Source organism: Mustela lutreola, chromosome 2, assembly GCF_030435805.1.
Source record: "Mustela lutreola isolate mMusLut2 chromosome 2, mMusLut2.pri, whole genome shotgun sequence".
NCBI lineage: Eukaryota > Metazoa > Chordata > Mammalia > Carnivora > Mustelidae > Mustela > Mustela lutreola.
In genome coordinates, this window is record NC_081291.1 from 131731437 (window position 1) to 131753420 (window position 21984).

Genomic DNA, 21984 nt, shown 5'->3' on the forward strand with positions numbered 1-21984 from the left:
TGATTATGTGAAGTTTAATTTTAGAAAAAAATGAAAACTGATCAAGACTCAGGGTCACCTATGTCTAATGATCAGTCAAGGTCATGATAAAAATCATGTAATATTCACCTTTCTTTAGGAAAGGAAAATAAATTCACCTCTCAGAATCTCTCTTTCCTTATACCCTATGTAAATCAGTACTTATGTATCTAAAATTATGAAGAGAAGATATCCACAAATGTGGGGAAAACTTTCCAGGAAAAAGGGCTTCTAACTTTTTTTTTTTTTTTTTGGAGAATTTATTTTTAAACTTGGAATCTATGTCTTTTCGCAAGTGTCAAAGTAAAAAATGAGGCAGAGGTGGAGATTTAACATAGGAAAGCATGTGTCTCGGGAAGAAAATATCCCTGACGTTCCATGAAAATATCCCAGGACGTCAGAAAGTTGGGTATGAATATTTGTCACTAAAATATGTTATAATGATGTACAATTAGTTTTACGTCAAGTGAGATTAATTCCACAGGGAAGGATTCTTACTTGGGAAGACATCAACTTTGGCAAGGAATACTATTGCAATACCTCATCATAGGACTTTTTCAGACTAAAACCACCTGATCTGTAACGAATGTTTTGTACTGTAGTAAAAACTATAGACCTTGACTTGAGGGAAACAAAAGAGTTTTCTTTCATTTGGCTTTGCTGTGTGTCAGTGTGTAAGAGAGAGAAAGAAAAAAAAATCCACATTTTGTACAATGTAGTATTTTCCTTCTAAATTTAGCTATTCTGCAATAACTTCTGATATTTTAAAAGGAATCTTATTTTAGAGATAAGAACTACTAACTTTTCAAAGTATCAGAATTTTTATTAAATTCTGAGTCCATGATAAACAAATCTATGTCTTTTTCATACAAACTAATAATGATTCAGAATTCTCCATTTGTTATTTGTACTTTATACAGGGCTTTTACATTCACGCTAGCTAAATTTTTATCTTTCTAGCTTTAGGATATTATTCCACAGAGGTTGAGATAAAATTTTGAATTTTAATTCTGTTAACCACTGAATTAGCTACCCTTTCCAGGTTTTTAACTATAGATCTACAAATAAAACCCTTAATTCTCAAGAGTCATATGTTTTATGTGATAAAAGCATAAAAAAATTCTATTAATGTTATTATAATATACCATACATATGTATTAGGTACATAAAAATATCCTAAAGTGTGTGAACAAATAAAAATGATTACTTTTGAGGTTGGAAGAAAGTCATCTAGATTGAGTGGAGTGCAGGGTGTGTGTGTGGGAGGGTGTTAGATAAAGAGATTTTATCCACATCTCCAATGTTCTAATTTTGTATAAGAGAAAGTTATTCTGGTATTACTGGTATAATAAAATGCAATTTGTAAAATTCTTTTTAATTCAATTATAGTTGACACACAATGTTACACTAGTTTCAGTAATACAACATACTGAAAGGACAAGTCTATATGTTGTGCCATGATCCCCACAAGTGTAGTTACCGCCTATCACCATTCAATGCTCTTCTAACACTCTTGACTGCATTCCCTATTCTGTACCTCTTATTCTTGTGTCTTATTCATTCCAAAACTAGAAGCCTGTATCTCCCACTCCACTCTACCCATTTTGTCCATCTCCCCATTCTCCACTCCTCTGGCAAATATCAATTGGTTCTCTCGTATTTATGGGTCTGTTTTTGCTTTTTGTTTGTTCATTTGTTTTGTCTTTTGGATTGCACATGTAAGTGCAGTCATAAGACATTTGTCTTTCTCTCTCTGGCCTATTTCACTTAGCATTAAAAAGTTATTTTAAAGAAGTGTAATATGACCACCTTCCTTTGCCCTCCTCCATCAAGCTTCATTAATTTTCTGACAGAAGAAACCAAATCAATGTAAAAAAAAAAAATAATCATTGAGTTCATTCCAAAGATAAGAATCGACATCAATTCTGAGAGCGAGTCTTCTTTCTGTATGTTTTGATGTGTTGATATTCTAAATCTGCCCCAAAGTTATAACTAAAGTACTGTAAGTTATTAAACACACACACACACACACACACACACACACACACACACACACACAACCAGACTGTCCCTGGACTTTTAGTTAAATAATCTTGGGAAAAATATCTTAGTGTTCAAACTTATGGCCTGTCACCTTGGTCTCTGAAATGACATTTTCTCATCTATAAAATGGTATAATAGTGATTGTCATGTGTACTATGCTATGATTTCTTTTTGCCTTCCCTAGTCATGAATAAGATTTTGAAATAGATTGCTAATGATTGAGATTACATGTAGACTATAAACAGCAGGCAATTTTATTCCACTAAATAGTGGAGCTAGCAATGTAAGACTATAAAGTGAGAGTGCAAGACAGAAATAATACAGAACATGAGAATTCAGAGGAAAAAAATCCATTTGGGGCTAGAGGAATAAGGGAATGTTGGAGGGTAAACACTGAGCATGCAGAAGAGGGTAGGTAATCCAAAGGTGCACTGGTTTGAATGTGCACAGTGTCTGAGATTCAGCATTCAGATCTGTCAGGCTGGAGAGTAAGGTTGACAAAAGGAAGTAAAGTTGAAAAACAAACCTAAAACTCCTTTTAATTAATTTGGCAAAGTGTTCCTCTTCTTGATTTACAATACAATACACTTCTAGGCAGGTTGAGACATAATAGGCTGTGTTCACACAGGAGCTAAGCAAACTTATTAGCAATTAAAAAAAATCAATCATTTCTAGAGTGGTACCAAATACAAAGTAATTGGTTTGACTTCCTTTATCTTTTATGCCTTTTCAGAATACATTGAATGTACTGATTGTGTATTGTGCAACTAATAGTTCTCCTCCCTGGCAGCATGCTAGAATCACTTGGTGAGCCCCGAGTATTTCTTCTACCCTTAAAGAGGCTCATTTAATTGGTCTGGGGTAAGACCTGGAAATAAAACATTTTAAAAGCACCCTAAGTGATCCTAATGTGTAGCCAGAGTTGAGATCCCCTGATGTAGTTAATGCTTTAAGAACCTAGGACCTTGTTAAAATGCAGATGCTAATTCAGTAGATCTGGAGCCAAGGGCTGAGATTCTGTATTTCTACCTAGATCCAAGGCAATTCTGATGCTGCTGACCTGTAGAATGTACTCTGAGAAGCGAGAGTGTAGACAGTTCTCTGTTCATGTAAATGTCACATGGATCACAAATGTCATGATTTGGTTCAACTTCTCAATTGTTTAGCCAAAGCAGACCAATTCAGTTCAAGTGGACAAATCAATACTCTGACCAAAATTATATATATGTTTTTCTATATATTATATAATATATATTATATATTTTCCATGTGTTCTATATTTTTATTTTAATGATTTATATGTTAATTATCTACTGAAAACCTCTGAAAATAAACCACCAATATTTCCCACAATATTCTTTCAATAATAGTTAATAATTTGGGTGATTTTAGCACCATTTGTTATAAGAAATTACTTGCTTGTATAAACATGAAGGGCACTTCAGTTCTTTTCTGATGCAATACTTCTGATATAAGATAAAACCGGGTTAAATTGCCATGATATTAGACACTCATGCTGAAACTATCACAAGTGATTTTCTTTTCCATCAAGATTCTGCCCAACAGAGTTAAAAACCAGAAATGTCAATATTACATTAAAATGTTATTATCAAGTATACTTCATGTGAAGAAACTATTTCTCCAAAAATTCTCTGAGTTCTATCATCATGTTAGATGCTTAAAGAAAGCCCTGCCCTTAGAATTGGAGCTCTGGGACACTGCTGGGAATAATGATAAAGTGATTAGAATTTTTTCAGCATTATCTCTGTTATATGGACCAAGGATTTCATGATTTTTATACTATAAAAGAATGTCAAAAGAATCAACTATGTCTGCTATTTTTCCTTTTAATGTCCTTTCCCTAAATATTTCTGCTGTATTTATTCTCAAAACGATTTCCCTAGATGGTCACAGAATATAATAGCTTAAAAGAATTCACATTATTATCAAATATATTTTGCACATAAAAGCTCCCTGAGACAACAATGATCCACTTTTGTTTCCAAACAACAAAATTGTTTCATATTATTTTCTTAGAGTGTACAACCAGGATAAGAGAAATTATTCTTCCATTTCCCTTTTAATATATTACTCTCAGGAAGCTGTTGATTGGAAATGGTTGTTCCTGGATTGCTTTATGATGGAGATTACATTGTAGAAATGTTAGGTTTGGAGGAAATATTGAAGGGTGTAGTGAAGATTCCACTAGATTTTCCATGTGGCTTTACTTTCACTCTGTTCTACCACAGTACGTTCATTCTGATATACTACAATATATCAAAACCTCTAACAATTCACTTGTAATTCTGTAGTTCCTGATTGAATAAACTCCTTAAGGTCAGAGATTCTGTTGTATTGGGCTTTTCTGGCATAGAGTTGATATTCTATAAATGTTGTATGAATAAATGAATGCATGTGTGACTTGAAAGCCGTGCATAGCATTTAGTCTTTTTGTCCATCCGCATTCATCCACGGGAATTCTTAGAATTGGACTTACCTCTCTTTACCCTTGCAGTAGGATGCTTGACATTTGTTTTGACCATTAACGAGTAGCTCTTAAAATCCAGGGCACAGAATAACTTCTAAGTTTGCAAACGAATAAATTTGAACTGTGTCTGAAGTGATTATTTACTGATAGTTAGGTATATCATCTGTTTTTATCTTCCTCACTTATACTAGACAACCCCAGGTTTTCCTCTGTGGAATATTATCTCTTCCATTTTAGAAAAGGCATATCGTTTATGTGAGATTGATGAACACAACTCCTCTCTCAAATCCAAGGTAGATTCTACTTCCCATTATCTTATCTCCATTTGCCATAGTGATTGAACAAGACTATCTCTTCATTAGCATACAGCTTTCTCTTGAATGAACTTTCTCTATTGAAAGAATTTGTTCAGATGTGATCCAGTCATTATGAAGCTCAACATGTGGGTTGGGAGTCCTGGGACATAGGTGATTTCCTGCTCTAGAAATTATAACCTGTGGATGTGAGCCATTTTGCTCCCATGAAAGAAACTACACTAAAATAAAGTCAACAAGCAGGACAGAACTGAAGGACTCACAGAGAATCTCAGTTGAGACCCTGATTGAACTATTCCTGAAGTCCTCCCTACCACTAGACTTCTCAGTTAAGTGATCCAATAACCCCTTTTTATTGTTTAAAATTTTGAGTTGCACAATCCTATTGTTTATAAACAAAATCTTACTAACTGATCCATGTATACGTAAAGATGGTATGCAGGAGGGAGTCACCAAGGGCAGCTCAGACTCAGCACACACTTATCAAAAAGATTTACTGTCCTCTAATCAGCAACATGTCTTTTTTTTTTTTTTAAGATTTTATTTATTTATTTGACAGAGATCACAAGTAGGCAGAAAGGCAGGCAGAGAGAGAGGGGGAAGCAGGCTCTCTGCTGAGCAGAGAACCCAATGCGGGGCTCGATCCCAGGACCCTGGGATCACAACCCGAGCCAAAGGCAGAGGCTTAACCCTCTGAGCCACCCAGGCACCCCTCAGCAACATGTCTTAATCTATATTTCATCAAGGGTCAGAAAAAGTCATGTAGCTCTCCTTGTAGCATTTACTGGAATCATCATGTTCTATCAAGATTCTAATGAATTTGGGGTTTGTCACAATTTTGGTTCATTATTATAACAAATATTAAGGGTTTATCAAACTGCCTGTGTAAAGTCATGATACATGTGATAGTACCAGAGAGGTTGAAGATGATACTGTCTTTAATGGTTTTGTCACAATCTCCCCTTGAGTGATCCTTCTCTAGTTTTTCCTCCAACCCTTGGCCTCTACTTTCCCCTTTTGTTCTTTTCTTCTTAGCTACCTCTGGAAGCTTGATGCTCAGTTAGTAGGAAATAAATACATACTGCTAACTTTGCAGATACTATTGTTTCCCCACTTTCTGTCTTTTTGTAAAAAATAAAAATAAATAAATAAATAAAAAGTTACCAGTTTTCTAGCCCAGACATTCACCCAGCAGTAGGGATGGCCTTTCTCAGCCATCTAGTTCACAAAGAGGCAAACAGGATGGTTATGTGTATTTTTAAAAGAATTACAGTGTTAGGAAGGAGCAAAGCTCAATAGACTTGTTATCTTGTGCTGAGGATAGGACAATATATGTTTTATAGCAAATGGAAGCCATTTGGTCTTGTAAAGTAAGGATTAAAGGGGAAAAAAAAAAAAAAAACGTGGCTGGGGTCTGATCATGGAGGGGTTTTCTGCCATACTAAGGAATCATTACTTTATAGACAATGGGCACCAGCAGAGTGAAGAACAGATTAGAGAAGTGGGAGACTGAAGGCAGAGAAGCCAAGGAATAAATATCCCCAGAATCCAGGTGAAAGATGATGAGGACTTGATTGAAGGTAGTAGCAGTGGAAATAGAGAGAGATGTTGGCAGATATAAAAAAGATGTTAAGGATAAAAAATATATATATATATGAGTTGGTTCTAAACTGGATGTGATGGAGAAAAAAGAGTCAAGGTCAACTGCCTTGAGGAATTAGATGGATGGTTGTGGCATTCACTGAAATAGCACAAGAGGAAGAACATTTGATAGAATAGTTCAGTTTTGAACATAAGTGATTTGATGGGAAAGTGAGATGGGAAGTTGGGAATATCTGCAGGCAATTGAGTGTGTGGACTAAAATCAGAAGAGAAATATGGGCTGATTTTTCAGCTATCGTCTATCTACCTGAAGAAGTCTAAAAATTAGGAATCATCCTTGATACTTACCTCTCCTTCACCCATATCTAATCTAGTAACCACATGATATCGTCAAACTTATCTCCTAAAATACCTCAAATCTGGAATCTGTCCACTTGTCATCCCCACTGGCATCACTCTAATTCGAACTGCATCGATGGTTATAATAGCATACTAAATCTACTTCCACATCCACATTGGGCCCTCCAATATCTTCATGCTGGACCACAGTGATGTGAGAGAAAGAAAGAAAGAAAGAAAGATCGATCAAATCACCTACTCCCTCACTCATGTCATAGTTTTACCCTCCAATCATTTCCCATTGCTCTTTGAAGTAAACTGAACAGTAACATGGTTGGCAGGTCTCTGCACCAGGCTCTCTGGCCTTTACTTCCTTCTCTAATTCTATCTTGCTATTCCTTTTCCCTTACTCTGGTAAGGGAAACAACTCTGATCTTCTTTGAACTCCTTGGAGACTCTGTACTCCTTTTGATTTCTTCCCTCCCTCCTTTACCTAAAAACTGTGCATCTTGTAGATGTCTACCCAAATACCACTACCTTAGGGAAACCTGTATTTCTCCTTCAGTGTAGGTCAGATTTATGTGCTATACTTTCTTAGGACTATTTTCTTTTCCTTTGGAGCCATTAATTCATCTATAGTTGTAAATTTGTGTGTGTGATTATTTGATGAGTTCCTCATTAATGACTAAGTCCATGAGAGTAGGAACACTGCCAAGTTTTGCTCACAGCAGGAATCCATGTTTGACACATAGAATATGCTTTATAAGTATCTGTTAAACATGCAAATGAATGAGGTACAAAGTATTGGGCATTTCCATATATATAGTAATTCAAGACACTGGAGTAGACAAGAGCACTAAACAAAATCACATAGATAAGAAAGGCAAAGGGACTCTAATAGAAACACTGGAGAATATAAACGTTTAAGACAGGCGATTTTAGGACACACAAAGTGTCCCCTACAGGGACCAAGAAGGCCATACAGAGAGGTAGGAGGAAAACCAAGAAACTGGCATCATGGAAACCAAGGAAAAAAGAAGGAAAAGAAGGGGTAAAAGAAGGACATGTGGTCAACACACAGATGTCAAGTAGGAACTGCCTTACTCATTGAATTTAGCAAGAAGAATTTCACTGATGACACTGAGGAGGAGGAGGAGGATGCTAATAATAATAATTCACCTAACAATTACTGAACACTTACTATTTGTCACACACTGCTCTAAACTCTTTACATATATTAACATATTTATGACTCGAATTGCCCTGTGCAGTAGATACTGTTATTAACCCTACCTACTGGGGAGGAAGCTGAGACATAGAAAACTGTTTCAATGGAGTAGCGGATACATATCCCATATTAGAGTGTGTTGGACAGAAGAAGGAGGGGAGACAAAGAAAGGAAGAGAGTTAAAAGATGTATTGCAATAAATGTAAGTATTAAGGAAAGGGTTTTGTAGTTGGACAGGAGAGCGTGATAGAAGCAGAGGGTGTTTAAGTAGAAGAGATTTGCAGTAACTTAAATACTGATAGGAATTAGCCAATAAAGAGGGCTGCAATAAAAATGTAAGAGAGAGGAAATTCTTAAACTAAAGAGAATCTCAAATCACATTTGCACATTCCAAGAGAAGATATATGTTGAGAGAAACAATCAACCATGGGCCTTGACCATCCCTATACATTTTATGCCTGGTCACTCGCTTTACGCCAAATATTTTTCAGGGCTGTATTGCACAGAGAGGTGAGTTAATATCTCTCTTGAAAAAATGAGCAGGCTTATTTCCACTAACTATGAAAGTGGTGGACATCTCCAAGGTCAGTGTTTCCTTTGTATAATGCAACCAATTACATGTACAAGCATTTATAATAAGCCCTTGTGTCAGTGCTGTGGAATAAAGGGGAGACACAAGTTGACACAAACAAATGAAGCTTTGACTACTGCTTTTGCAAGAAGTAATCAAGTCTTCTGTTTCTGACCCAGAAGCCTCATGTCTTCTCTCAGCATCCAGTAATAGGTTAACTTGTTAGTGTAAAAGTAAGGTAAAAATCCCAGATCCTGCACAGTTCTTAACAGTATACAGAACAGAAATCACACACATAATCATCTGTTACTCTGGGTTAGGGAAAGCGTGTATGTTACAGAGTGGAAGGACATGAGAAGCCACAGAGGATTCTCCTGTCTTCTTCCTCTTTCCACTACGCTTGTTGATAGCTTATAGTTTTGAAACTATTAATGAAGCATGATGCTTGGTAAACCTCTCTGCTTGAGCCTGATGTGACAATCTGATCTTTTGCTTTAGCGCAAGAGACAAAGGAAAAGATGTCATGCTAGTGTGCCTTTGTATGCTTTTAAAGAACACTGAGGACACAAATACCCAGTCCAAGGAACCAAAAATTTTAATATATTGTTATCTCCTTGAGGACAAAAATGATGTGCTTTGCTTATCACTGTGCCTCCAGTATCTATGTCAGTGCCTGGCCCATAGCATATGCACAATAAGTATTTGTTGAAAAATGAAAAATGGGGAATAAGTGAGTAGTGGATAACTGAATTTGTAGAGGAAGGAGGAGAGAGAATGTGGAAAGGAACAGGGCAGTGCAGAATCCTAAGTAGTAGGACAATGCTCCTAAAGAGGAGTCTTCTTGTTTTTAATTTTTTAAATGACTTTATTTATTTATTTGAATGAAAGAGAGTGTGTGTGAGACAGAGAGCACACAAGCAAGGGGCAGGGGTAGAGGGAGAAGCACACTCCCGACTGAACAGGGAGACTGATGTGGAACTCCATCCCAGGACCCTGGGATCATGACTGGAGCTGACGGCCGATGCTTAGTGGACTGAGCCACCCAGGTGCCCCAGGAGGAGTCTCTTCAAAAGAGAATGAACAACAATATCAATGCTGCTGAAAATCAGAAAAAAGGGGGATTGAAAAAAGTAGATCTGCAAACTGTAAGGTCTTTCTGTTATAGTGCAGAATGTGGATAGTAAGTTAGCTTTCTGGGGATGTCTATTTCTTTAAAATTTTTCCAAGACCAGAATAGCCTATTCTTTGTTATTGAAAACAGCTGCCAAGGTTATGCTTTCATGGGTTTATTATATTGCTGCCTTATCTATAACATGACCCAATATCATCCCTGAGGACCACAGTAAGACAAGGCTCTAGTATATTGTAATACAATATTGTCGTAACAGTCTCTCTGAGTGAGGGAACAGCAAGCAATGACAATAAAGCATATACACAGAGCTTACTACAAACATCACTTTGACATATACTTAACAAGATGCAAAATTATTTTTGTACTTTGTAGGGTTAGTATCAATGAAAAAGCAAGTAAAACTGAACCTCAATAAAAATTCATGGGGTTGGTTCTGCTTAGCTAATTTTCTCTACATCCAATTCAACTCATAGACCATATACATTGATTCTTTTCAGTTTTTAAGGAAGAACCAAACTCTCAGTGGGCTGAGAACTAAATATGTTATTTCCAGGGCAGATAAGGTTTCACCCTGGACATTAGGTTAAAAAAACAGAAACCTTGAGTCAAACTCTTAGTTGACTTCTTCGAAGAATGAATGATACGGTCTCCAGGGATTTTTGTCTTTTCTACAGTGACGAGATCCACTTCCTCTTTTTCCTCTAGGTCCCACATAGCTCTAGCACGCAGAAGGTGCTTAGTTTTTCCCAAGCCAGTGGTGAATAGACACATCTAGATAGGTAGAAAATGTCCAAAGGAGACTGGAGAACCAAGATAGGCTTTGGAAATCAAAGGCAGGCAAGGAATAATGGTTGGCTAACTTCTAGCTTGACTGAGAGAACTGGGTTGATGTAGAAATTATTCAAAGACCTTTTTGAAGATCTCAAATGGGAGATGAGCACATGGAGCTCTGTATACTCTAGAGGCCACTGCTTAAAAGGTGCATCTTTTCTCAGGTGTTGGGATACAGGACAGAATTCACAGTCGGTTCAGTTTGGAGAGAGAGTGAGAGAGAGAGAGAGAGAGAGAGAGAGAGTGTACACGTGAGAGTGAGCAAGTGAGTGAGAGCTTCTCCAAGCCCAGATCCTCTCTTTCCCATTGACTATAGGAGTCGAGAGGAAAACGGTCCTGGGAAAGTAAATGTGAGGCTAGCATTCTTAACTCAGAGTGGCTTTTGATTAAGATCGCTTAAGGAGGGGTGCCTGGGTGGCTCAGTCCTTAAGTGTCTGCCTTTAGCTCAGGTCATGATCCCAGGGTCCTGGGGTATAGCCCCATATTGGGGTCCCTGCTCAAAGGGAAGCCTGCTTCTCCCTCTCCCTCCCCCTCTGCTGGTGTTCTCTCTCTTGCTGTGTCTCCCTCTATCAAATAAATAAATCTAAAAATTAAAAAAAAAAAAAAAAGATCTCTTATGGAGTGAGAGAGGGAGAGACAGACACATTGTAACAGCAGGCGGAGAAACTAAGAGAGTGGCTGATACAGGGCCTTAGACAGCTCTTGGTCACTAGGTAGCTGTGGAAACAAGATGAGGGGATCTACAATCTGGGAATTAAGACTCAGAAAAAGAGCTCAGAAACCAATCTCTCTCCTTTCTATTACAACTACCTCCTTTAGTTGACTTTCTCTCCACATCTCAACCTAAGGGATGGAATTTGCTAAAATAAACAGGCTGTTTTATAACATGCAGACACCCTACAATTTATACCATGCATGGGACTTTGATAGAAACTGTAATAATGATGAATTGATGTTTTGACTTTGGAGAGCTCTGGTAATGATTTTCTCTGCAAAAAATTTTTCTTCCTCTCTTCTTCCTAACTATAGAGGTCCTCTCTTGTGAGCTGAGATAGAGTGAATGCTGTTGCCACCCCTCTGTTCCATGATCACTACCAAATTGTTGGGTGGGCGTTGGGCCCTGGCTGACACAACCTGAGGCTCCATTTCCCTAGGCCTAATGATTAGATCAAAGAAGGTGACCCAAGCCAGGTAAAATTACACCTTACCAAGGACTTTTGCTCAAGCTACCAGGGAAGAAGCACTACCTTTTCGATAAAACTGCCTGAAGTTACACTCTATTTATATTATAAAGCTTGAGTTTGTTTTATATTTTTGTGAATATGTTAAATTGTGTGTCACTTCTAATTTCACCTCTGTTTTTTTCCTGGTAAAAATTTTTATTAAAATGCTAAAAATAACTCATTTATCCAATTGTAGAATTTGAAAGGACCTAAAAAAATAAACTAGTCCAAACTCCTACACACTGTAGGAGTCCCTTCTTCAATATTTTTAACAGATGGTTATTCAGACTCTGATTAAACATGTCCATCTATAGAGAGTATTATCTTTTTTATGTCTTTCTCTTCCTCCTACTTCTTCTTCTCCCCCTTGTCCTTTTATACTTATATGGCCTTACCACATTATAAAACATTTGGAAGGAAAAAAAATATATTTTTTTCCCACAAAGAAAGTTATTTTAAAACATAAAAAGTTTTATAAACAAAATAGTGCAAATGAAACAATGCAACATTTTGGTACTTTTTTTAGTAAAATTGGTACTTATCTTTAATTTATATTTTATTACATTTAAGAATAAACATATAATAATATAATAAACATATAATAATAAACATAAAATATAACTTATAAACAAACATATGTTTGTTTATAAAGTTATACCCCTTTTTGGGCAAACTATCTGCCTATGTTTTTTTGCCCATTATGACACTACATTCACCTGTTCTTTCTCTATACATTTCCTTCCTTGTCTGATGGTTACCAAAACAGGTACTATTTATCATTTTCAGTGTGATACTTAATAAGTAAAAACAGAACCTTTTTCCTTTTAGTTTTTTTCCCCTCTTTGCCAACAGTTTCAACCAAACTTCTAAGAAAGATCAATTTAATTTAAAGTACACCTCTAGTCCATCCAAGATTTAAGCATTTAATTAGAAATCCATTAAAATAATTGTATTCCCTTTTAATGTAGTCACTTAACCTGTAGTTAAATGTGACTTCTATTATTATAAAATAGCTCATATATAATCAAATATTATATTGCTTAAAATTATCTCAGAAACATTAACACTTGTAGATTAAGTACAAATGTCTTGAATTCACACCCTGAAGTTACTGTTCACAAAAAGAGTACACTGATTATATTCAAAAGCCCAACTGAAGCAAAACAATATTCCTTTTCTCATGTCTTTTGTTAACCACAACCAAATAAACTAGAACTGAGAGAATATAATTTAGGGATATTTCCCTCTTAAAATTAAGAACAATTTAAAAAACTCTTTCTCCCAGCATTTATTTCTTAGAGAATGACACATTGATGACTTATTATGTTGATATACAGAGCAAAGTAGATAAGTAAAGCATAAAAATACACATTTTGTGACCCATGACTGAACCTTTTTGTTTTTTGATAGTTTCAACACTGTAAGACCTACGCTAGTTCCCAACCTGACTCCTGGCTTCCATCTGTTTATTACCCCATTGCTCTTGATACTTCCTTCTCCTTTCTCTGCAGCTTCAGACCCTCATCTAACAGTTCCTCATTCACTACAGACTTCCTGTGCCTCTCTCCATGCAGCTGGAATATTATTTTGTCCCTTCCCGCTGACTCTCCAGAATCCCTTCCTCCAATGCCATCCCATGTCTACAGTGCCAGTTCTAAATAACACCTATCATCCATCAGGGCCAACTTATCCATTAGGCAGAGTGCCTAGTACCCACAATACTTTTAGAGACACACATAAATGTTTTAATATCTTTCCTTTCAAGTTAAAGAAAATATTTTAATATATAATACTAATATATCAACTTTGCATCAATGCAGTCATAAAATATAACTTAAATTTTTTTTATAGATGAAATGTGCCATTAATGCAAATGTGCCTTGGGTTCATGAAAATCATAATTAGGCCCTGCCATCCACTTAACTTGCTTGACCTCCAAGGACACCAAAAAAGGATAGCATTACTGAAAGAATTCTCACAACACACTCAGCTCATGTTGATTTTCTATTTTTATATCACACACACACACACACATGCATACACATAAACACTTAGAGGTAGCTTCATGGGTATGTGATCAAAACAATGACAGAGGGCCCTAGCTCAGAAGGCTCTGTGTTTAGAGTTTAGTGCTCTATGTTCACCGTCTTGAAATATTTAATCATTTTATCTTAGGACTTGTGTTTTGTAAATGAAGTTAGGTGTGATATTGCAGCATGAACCAGGAATTTGGAGCTTCAGTTGACACACATCTTTGCATCTTTTACCACCTCCCTTTCTTATAGGATGGGTTTTCTAAACTGCTAAGCACCTCTCTCCTGCTATATCCAGTTATCACTGCAACTCTCTGCTGCCCTCACCCCTTTGTGGGGGTTTGAACATGGATTGGGAGAGGATCAAGGTGTGGTGAAAGTCTCCATGCCATCTCAGTAGGTTATAGCAGCAGCTGTAATCCGCATCAGACCAGCAGCGACACAGCCCATTTGGAGGGCAACTTTGCAGAGGTTAGCCCTAATCCAGTACTGAATGAGTCTAAGCACAGAGAATCCTCGGGGTTCACCCATTCATTGTGAGTAAGGGTGTGCGCTGATAGGAAGGAGACAGGCTTTCCTTCCACCAGCCAGTGCACTGTGTCAGTGCTCAGGCATGCCCATGCTGAGCTGCAAGACAGGACTATGGGCCACCAATGAGTATTTGCATTTTCCCTAGTACCCCCACACCCAAGGAGCCCAATAACAAATAAAAAAACACCATGACAGGATGAGACAGGGACCACTAAAGAAAAAGGTTTTAAATTTCAGTACTTACAACAACATCTTTTTCTGCTTTTTGAAAAAGGCCACATATTTTCATTTTTGCACCTGGGTCTGGGATATGTAGGTCGCTCTGTACAATTCTTGGGTTCCAAGAGCTGCTCCTCTTGATCTTATTGTGAACCTTGAGCTAGCCGATGAGAGTTCCTTTGACTTCCCTCTTTATATCACAAAATACTTCCTATTTCCACCCCTGCCTCTTCTTCCTATGGGTACTAAAGTTAATTTCTCTACATGACACCCTTAATCTGATTCTATTCCATCCATCAGCCTTCATGACATCAATTGTTCTCTTCAGCTTAACTCTTCCTCTCTCCCTTACCATTGGTTATTATTCCCCTGTGTTTGCGACCCCCTCTTTCTGCCATTCTGCTCCTTCTCAACTCCAAAAGCTAGGGATCTCTGCTTCATGGCCATCTGCTCACCTGGCAGCACAGCCTCTCCTCTCGGTTCCCTTTCTTACCTTATAGTCACTGTCCTGGCACTCTAGTGATTCTCTCATATGTCCCTGAGAACTCCTTCCCAGTCCTGGGCATTTTCTGTCCTCTACCTGATTGCTCACCAAACAGGAGTAAACAGAATAACCAACAGAAGTCTTAACATAGCTGCAGTTCAAATACTCCATTTTCTGGGCCTCTAAGTAGTGTATGCTTTTGAGGGCGAAGACTGTGATTCTCCTTTGGCATCAACCTTGCCTTTTTCCTAAAAGAGATTTCTCTGGAGTACTATTTGATTTAGGAAAAAGTCCTTCAGGAATCTCAGAATCAATGAGACAACTCAAATGCAGTCCTTTAGACTGAGGCAAAATATTCAGTTTAGTCATATAAATTAGATGTACCAGCAGAACTGTACTTCTGCTATTCCCTCAAAAAGTAATCCTTAAAAATTATCCCTTATGTAAGAGAGTTTTATAAACTAATCTCTGAAAGTTACTGGTTATTTGCTGGGAGTTAATAGTATAATGGCAATTTCCAAAATTTTCAATGTGGTCCTAATACTTACAGGATGGACTGCGACCTCCTGACATCTGAGTCTAGCTCAGCTGCCCTGTAACTAAAGCTCTCCTTTCTAGACTTATAACTCATTACTTTGTTTTACGTCTTCAAGGCCCTTACCATATTGTATCACTCAGTATTGTAGAGGCTCCTTGCTAGTTCCATGCTAACTCCTACTTAGCTTCCTAGCTCCCAGATTATTCTGATCCCTGAACTGAGAGTGACGTCTTCATTTCCCCCAGGCTGAAATACTACCATCCTCCAAGTCCTGGCTGAAATTCTTCATCCTTCAAAAATATTTCCTTGATTCCTACAACTGGAAATGATTTAGTTCCCTGGAAAACTACAAAATATATATATATATTTATTTATTATATAAATATTTATATAATTATATAATTATATAATTTTTATATATTATTATAATATAATGATTATATTATTATATAATTATATATAATTTTTATATATATCATATGATATATAATATATATTTAATGGTATATAGTATTATATGTTATATATTATATTATATTAATTATATAATATATTATATATATATATATTTTTTTTTTTCCTGCCCTTTTCTCTTCTGAACATACCCTGCCTTGGAAAATGTCCAGGACTGGGAGGAAGTACTTAGGGACAGGAGAGACAGCCATTTAAGTGCCAGGACAGTGAATGCAATGTAGGAGAAAGAATTGAGAGGAACTGAGAGGGGTGATTGTCAATATTATTGACATCTACAGAAAGGTCCAAAGTTCTAGGAACATGACATGCTGTTTTCTTTGGCTCCTAGGCAATCCCAGGTAACCATCGGCCAGAAGAATACTTTTGTATTCTGCATTAAAATATAAGCTCATTGAGGCTGGAAGACATGGATAATTTTTCATAGCTATCGTTTGCATTAATCGAAGATAAAGTAACTTAGCATTTATTTAAGTCCTGTGAATCCCATGAAAAATATATTATTGGCCCCACTAGAGGCGTGTTTAGAAAATGAAGATGAAATAGGCTAAGTAATTTGGCCAAGGTCTGAGAGCAACTAGATGGCAAAGCCAGAACTTACACCTATAAGTTCTAATGCTAAATCTAGTGTTCTTTCTCCTTCATACAATACTCCCTATAGTCATGACCCCTTGTGCTTAGCATAATATCTTGGGCATAGTAGATAGCCAAGAGAGATTTATTAATTAAATAAATGAATGATAACATACATAAAGTACTCTTGTAGAAACAAGATAATTTGTTTAACATTAAAAGAGATTTAATAAAACAATTCATTTATCAAAAGACAAATCTTCAATAAAAAAGAATCATGCTAAGAATATAGTTAACCAATGTTAGAAACATTCCAGTAAGTGTCACAAAATAGTGTTAGATTTAAGTCATTCATTTTAGAGAGTGGATCTGATTTTAAAAGGGAGAAAACTCTGCCAGCACCTGATGTGATGGTATAAGGAAAATACAGTTTCAGGTTTATCATTTGAGTGTCTGACTACAGGCAAATAAGACACAGATGAGGTTCTCAATGAGAATTGAACAAGAAAGAGAAATGTGTAGGGGCTGAAGTGCTTTAGTAATGAAAACATGCTTTCTGCCCCTGTGCTCTTTCTTCCACTAGTGTTCTGAAAGTGATTTTGTGGATTCACAAAGGGAGCATAAATGAAAGAGATGGAAAGTACAGGCTAGTAACATTCAAAAGGAAGCAAAAACTGTCTGGATTCAGCCTGATAACGCTGAATGTGTCTAGGGACGGATTCTCTTGAAATTCGTACTTGATGCTCAAGAGGCTGTACCAAGAATTATCAGCTATAAGAAGGCACTCTAATTTAGCTTATGAAGCAGTTATTGCTCTGGTTGAATGGACATTGATTAGAAATTGGAAGAATGTGCTGTAGTAGGTCAGGGTTTTATAATGCATGTCTCAAAAATGGAAAGTTTAACCCCAAATATAAACTTTATTTGGAGGTAGACTTTAATTTAGAGTATTGCATGTACTTATGAAGAATCTGACATTTGTTATTACATATTACATAATGCTGTAGAGGAACTTACATTCTCAAAAAAGAGAAAAGCACAAAAGAGGCAATTCCAGAAAAAAGGAACATACGGAAGAGAAGGATTTAGAAGTATTTTTAAAGTATAATAGATTTATTTTACAATTAATATCTTGGTCTAAAAAAATATCTAAATAAATTATTTTAAGTATTGCAAAATTGAAACATCAAAAAAAAGGAAAATAAGATAATAATTTTATCTTGAAGGAAATAAAATAATTCAAAACGGTCCACCTATTTAATAAAATAAATGAACTGTAATAAATCAAAAATATCTTCAAAGAACACTTATTACATGCTTCAAACTGGTTAAGTGAAATAGCTAAGGCAACCCTAGTGGAATACTATGCAACAGTTTTTAAATAATAAGTCTATTTAAATGTGCTGGCATAAAAATAGTCTGTCATAATGGTAAGTAAGCAAGAAAGTTCCTGAATATACATGGGTCGATAAAGATATTTGCATATAGTGCATATATATATGCATATACATTTATGCAAATTTTTAGGATCTTTGAATATATACACAGATTTTTATGCAAATGCATATATGTCTTTGTTTTTAATAAACGCTTATAAGAAGACCACTAAGAATATACACAGACCAATGGTAAAATCTAAAAGTAAGCTTCAGGATGAAGGGTAGGAAGAACTACTAAAGAGAGATTTCACTTTCTTTTTATTATTTATACATATTATGATAAGAATGAATCATTTCTATATATTTTTTAAATTGCATGTATGATGTCTCCAAAACTGGTAACTGAAATCCCCAATGGCACCTGGCCTCTAATCTCTATTTATTAAAGACTGAACATCTTTCATATTCTAAATATAATATCATAATTACAACTATAGCTTTCTTAGGGTTTCTTTTAATTTCTTCATTAACTTAAGCTAGATTACAAGCAAAATCTATTGCTGGCATTTCAAAATTTGAACTTAAGGAAAAGAGCATCAATATTTGCCACACATTTAAGATTTTTCAAAATTTTGATATAATCAGAGAGCAAATGCTCTTCTTTCAAGGCTTAATGTATTCCCAACTAGTTGCTACATATACATGGCAGAGTAAGCTACATCTGATCATGATAAAACATTTAACTTGTATGTTGTATGTGTGTGGGGGGGTGACTCTCTACTACTTTATTAAGGGTTTAGCCACAAATTCTACAGAAAATTAAAAGGCCAGAAAATGGAATGATTACTGTTCCTTCAGTTTGTCTTTTACATCTGAATTATATTTGATAGTTGGCGAGTTGAACATTCTTTTAGCTATTCCACAGACAATAATTACCCTTCCTTCTATTCTGAATCTTTTATGCAAACCATATGGCACATTTAGAAATTTTGCAGGCTTTAATTAAAAGTGTCCGTTCAAATTAAACAAGGTCAAAAGAAAAGCTATACTGAGATCTACCAAATATTTTGGAGGAACTACACATAGGGAACAATATAACAGACACATTGTCAGTTAAATCTATCTGCAATCTTCATGTTGGTTTTTCATACACAAAAGCTCAGAAAACAAAGCACACCATGGGTTGGTCTTCTAAATATGCAAAGAAAGCTAAAATGTCAGGGAGGCAAAGAGGTAAGAGAAGAAAGCAGCATCTGCTCCATGATTTTGTGTGCCAGGGCTAAGAGTGTGCCCCAGCTCAAAACAGCTTGATGTAAAGTCGGTGCACATGTCCAACTCTGCTTGTGATCCACGAGTGTGGTGGACACTGCTATGCTGCCCAGATCCCTCTTCAGGAATGAAGGACTCAGACCCCAGGTGCCAGCAGTCCTGCCAGTAGACAGCCTTCAGCTGTCACCCCATTGGGAAACTGCCTCTGTGGAAGACAGCTTCTTTATCCAAGGATGTGACTCCTTTTGGGGCCAACCTAATCCAATGACTGGGAAATGCAGAGTGAAAAAGCCCCGACCCTGGCCCCAAGTCAGCAAACTTTAAAGGGCCATCTCAGCTTCAGAACTTCCTATGAGATCCAACACAGTTTTATGTGACTATGTCCCAGCTCATTTTCTTCCTGTTTCCTTCCTTTCCTTTCCACAGTTATGGAACCTAAAAGTGCCCTCTAATAAAATTCATGCACACAGGGGCACCTGGGTTGCTCAGTCAGTTAAGCATCTGCCTTTAGCTCAGGTCATGATCAGGGTCCTGAGATCAGGCCTCACACTGGGGTCCTTGCTCACTAGGCAGTTTGCTTCTTCCTCTCCCTCTGCCTCTCCCTCCAGCTTGTACTCTTGTCTTTTACTCTCTCTCTCTCTAATTAAAAAAAAAAAAAAAGAAAAGAAAAATTCGTGCACATTAATCTCCCTCTGAATCTGCTCCTGGGAACCTATCTGGTGACAGTTTATTGAAAAACCAGGCCAGAAATCAAATTGGAAACAGAATAATTCACAAGAAAAAAATTCTTCAAGAAAAATATGGTAAAAATATTAATGTTGGAAATAATTTTTATTTTCATGTTTCTATGAACATTTAATGTACTTCCAAACATGTCATATTTTGATGAAACATTTTATTATAATTTTTAAGAAGGAGTTTATTAGGGAAACCTATTGTTTCCTTTGCAAGGATCTCATGAGGTGAAAACAAAATATATTTATAATAAAGAGAGATGCAAGTGTAATAAAAAACTAGATGTTTGTTAAATGGAAACTGATAAACATTTGAAAATGAGTACCAAGGTCATTAAAGTGGAAGTCTGCATTTAAGAACCTGAGCAAAGCCCCACAGACATTGGAACTAAAGATAAAACATAGCAAAAAAGTGATAAAGTCTTAACCAAAAGACATATATATTGTTTTATATATCTAGGAAAGATTATTATTATTATTTTAAAGATTTTATTTATTTATTTGAAAGAGAAAGCATGCATGAGAGAGTGAGCTGGGGGTGGAGAAGCAAGCGTAGGGAAGCGGGGAGAAGCAGGGAGGCTGACATGGGGCTCTGGATCCCAGGACACTGAGACATGACGTGAGCTGAAGGCAAGTGCTTAACCTAACTGACTGAGCCATCCACACAGCTCTAGAAAAGACTATTTTTAATAGACATAAGTAACACTGAAAACTGGATTTTTTAATATGCTTTTGAACATAGTAGTAACAGAAATCTCTGGTTCACTCAATAGTTATTAGTAGTAGTGCTGTGTGAGGTTATTTGGAGGATACAAAACATTAAGACTTAGCTTCCACAGCCAAGATACTTAAAATGCAGCGTATTAAAACTTTCTTAAGAAAAGTCTTTTTTTGAAGAGGGAATCCAAAAATATTATAAACTCTGAATACACATTGAACTAAAGATGTGATTCTTCTAGTTTAATAGAAAGTCATATAACGGAGGGATACTTTTCTTAATTTCATCTAGTTATTAATTTACATTCCAAAGAGAAAGGAACTCTATTGTTTTCTTTATTACAATCACCATTATTTTGACTTACTACAAATACCTGGTAATTGTTTTATGTAAATCAACCATTAGAAAAGTTTAACTTTAATTGTAATCAACTCTGAACACAATGTATTCAAGACTGCCTCAAAAATTATTGAAATAAGAATAATACCATTTGGTAAAAGTACAAAAAATATAGAATAAGGATATTAAAGATTTATTTTTAAAATATATTATTTGAAAGAAAATTTGAATATTTGGTGCCATTTTCTTTATTAAAAATCTAATAATAGGGCTTAACAAATTTAATTGTTCAGAAATATATTTGAGCCCAGAAAAATATTTCAGAATACTTTAAATATTCTTACATCAAAATGTATGTCTAATACTCTCATGAATATTTTCACAGAAATTTAATGCACATCTTTCAAATTTAAATCACACATTATCTAAATGTCATCTTGAAAGTAATATACTGAATCTTTTTATTACCAATTTTTGAAAGGTTTTTCTTTCAATTAGAAGCAACTTGCATATTAAAAATCTCTTGGGGGGGAGGAGTCAAGATGGCGGAAAAGTAGCCGGCTGAGACTACTTCAGCTAGCCAGAGATCAGCTAGATAGCTTATCTAAAGATTGCAAACACCTGAAAATCCATCGGCAGATCGAAGAGAAGAAGAACAGCAGCTCTGGAAACAGAAAAACAACCACTTTCTGAAAGGTAGGACCGGTGGAGAAGTGAATCCAAAGCGACGGGAAGATAGACCCCGAGGTAGGGGCCGGGTCCCGGCAAGCGGCGGAGCAACGGCACACAAAATCAGGACTTTTAAAAGTCTCTTCCGCTGAGGGACATCGCTCCAGAGGCTAACCGGGGCAAAGCCCACACGGGGTCAGCGTGGCCTCAGGTCCCGCAGGGTCCAGAAGGATTGGGG

General features: G+C 36.2%; 1 protein-coding gene across 1 annotated transcript in view; it reads right to left on the reverse strand.

Annotated features, from left to right (window-relative positions):
- LOC131825591 (EGF-like and EMI domain-containing protein 1) overlaps nt 1–21984 on the reverse strand; it is a gene marked incomplete at its 5' end in the record, with an annotated part of 304549 nt that overhangs the window by 237138 nt on the left and 45427 nt on the right.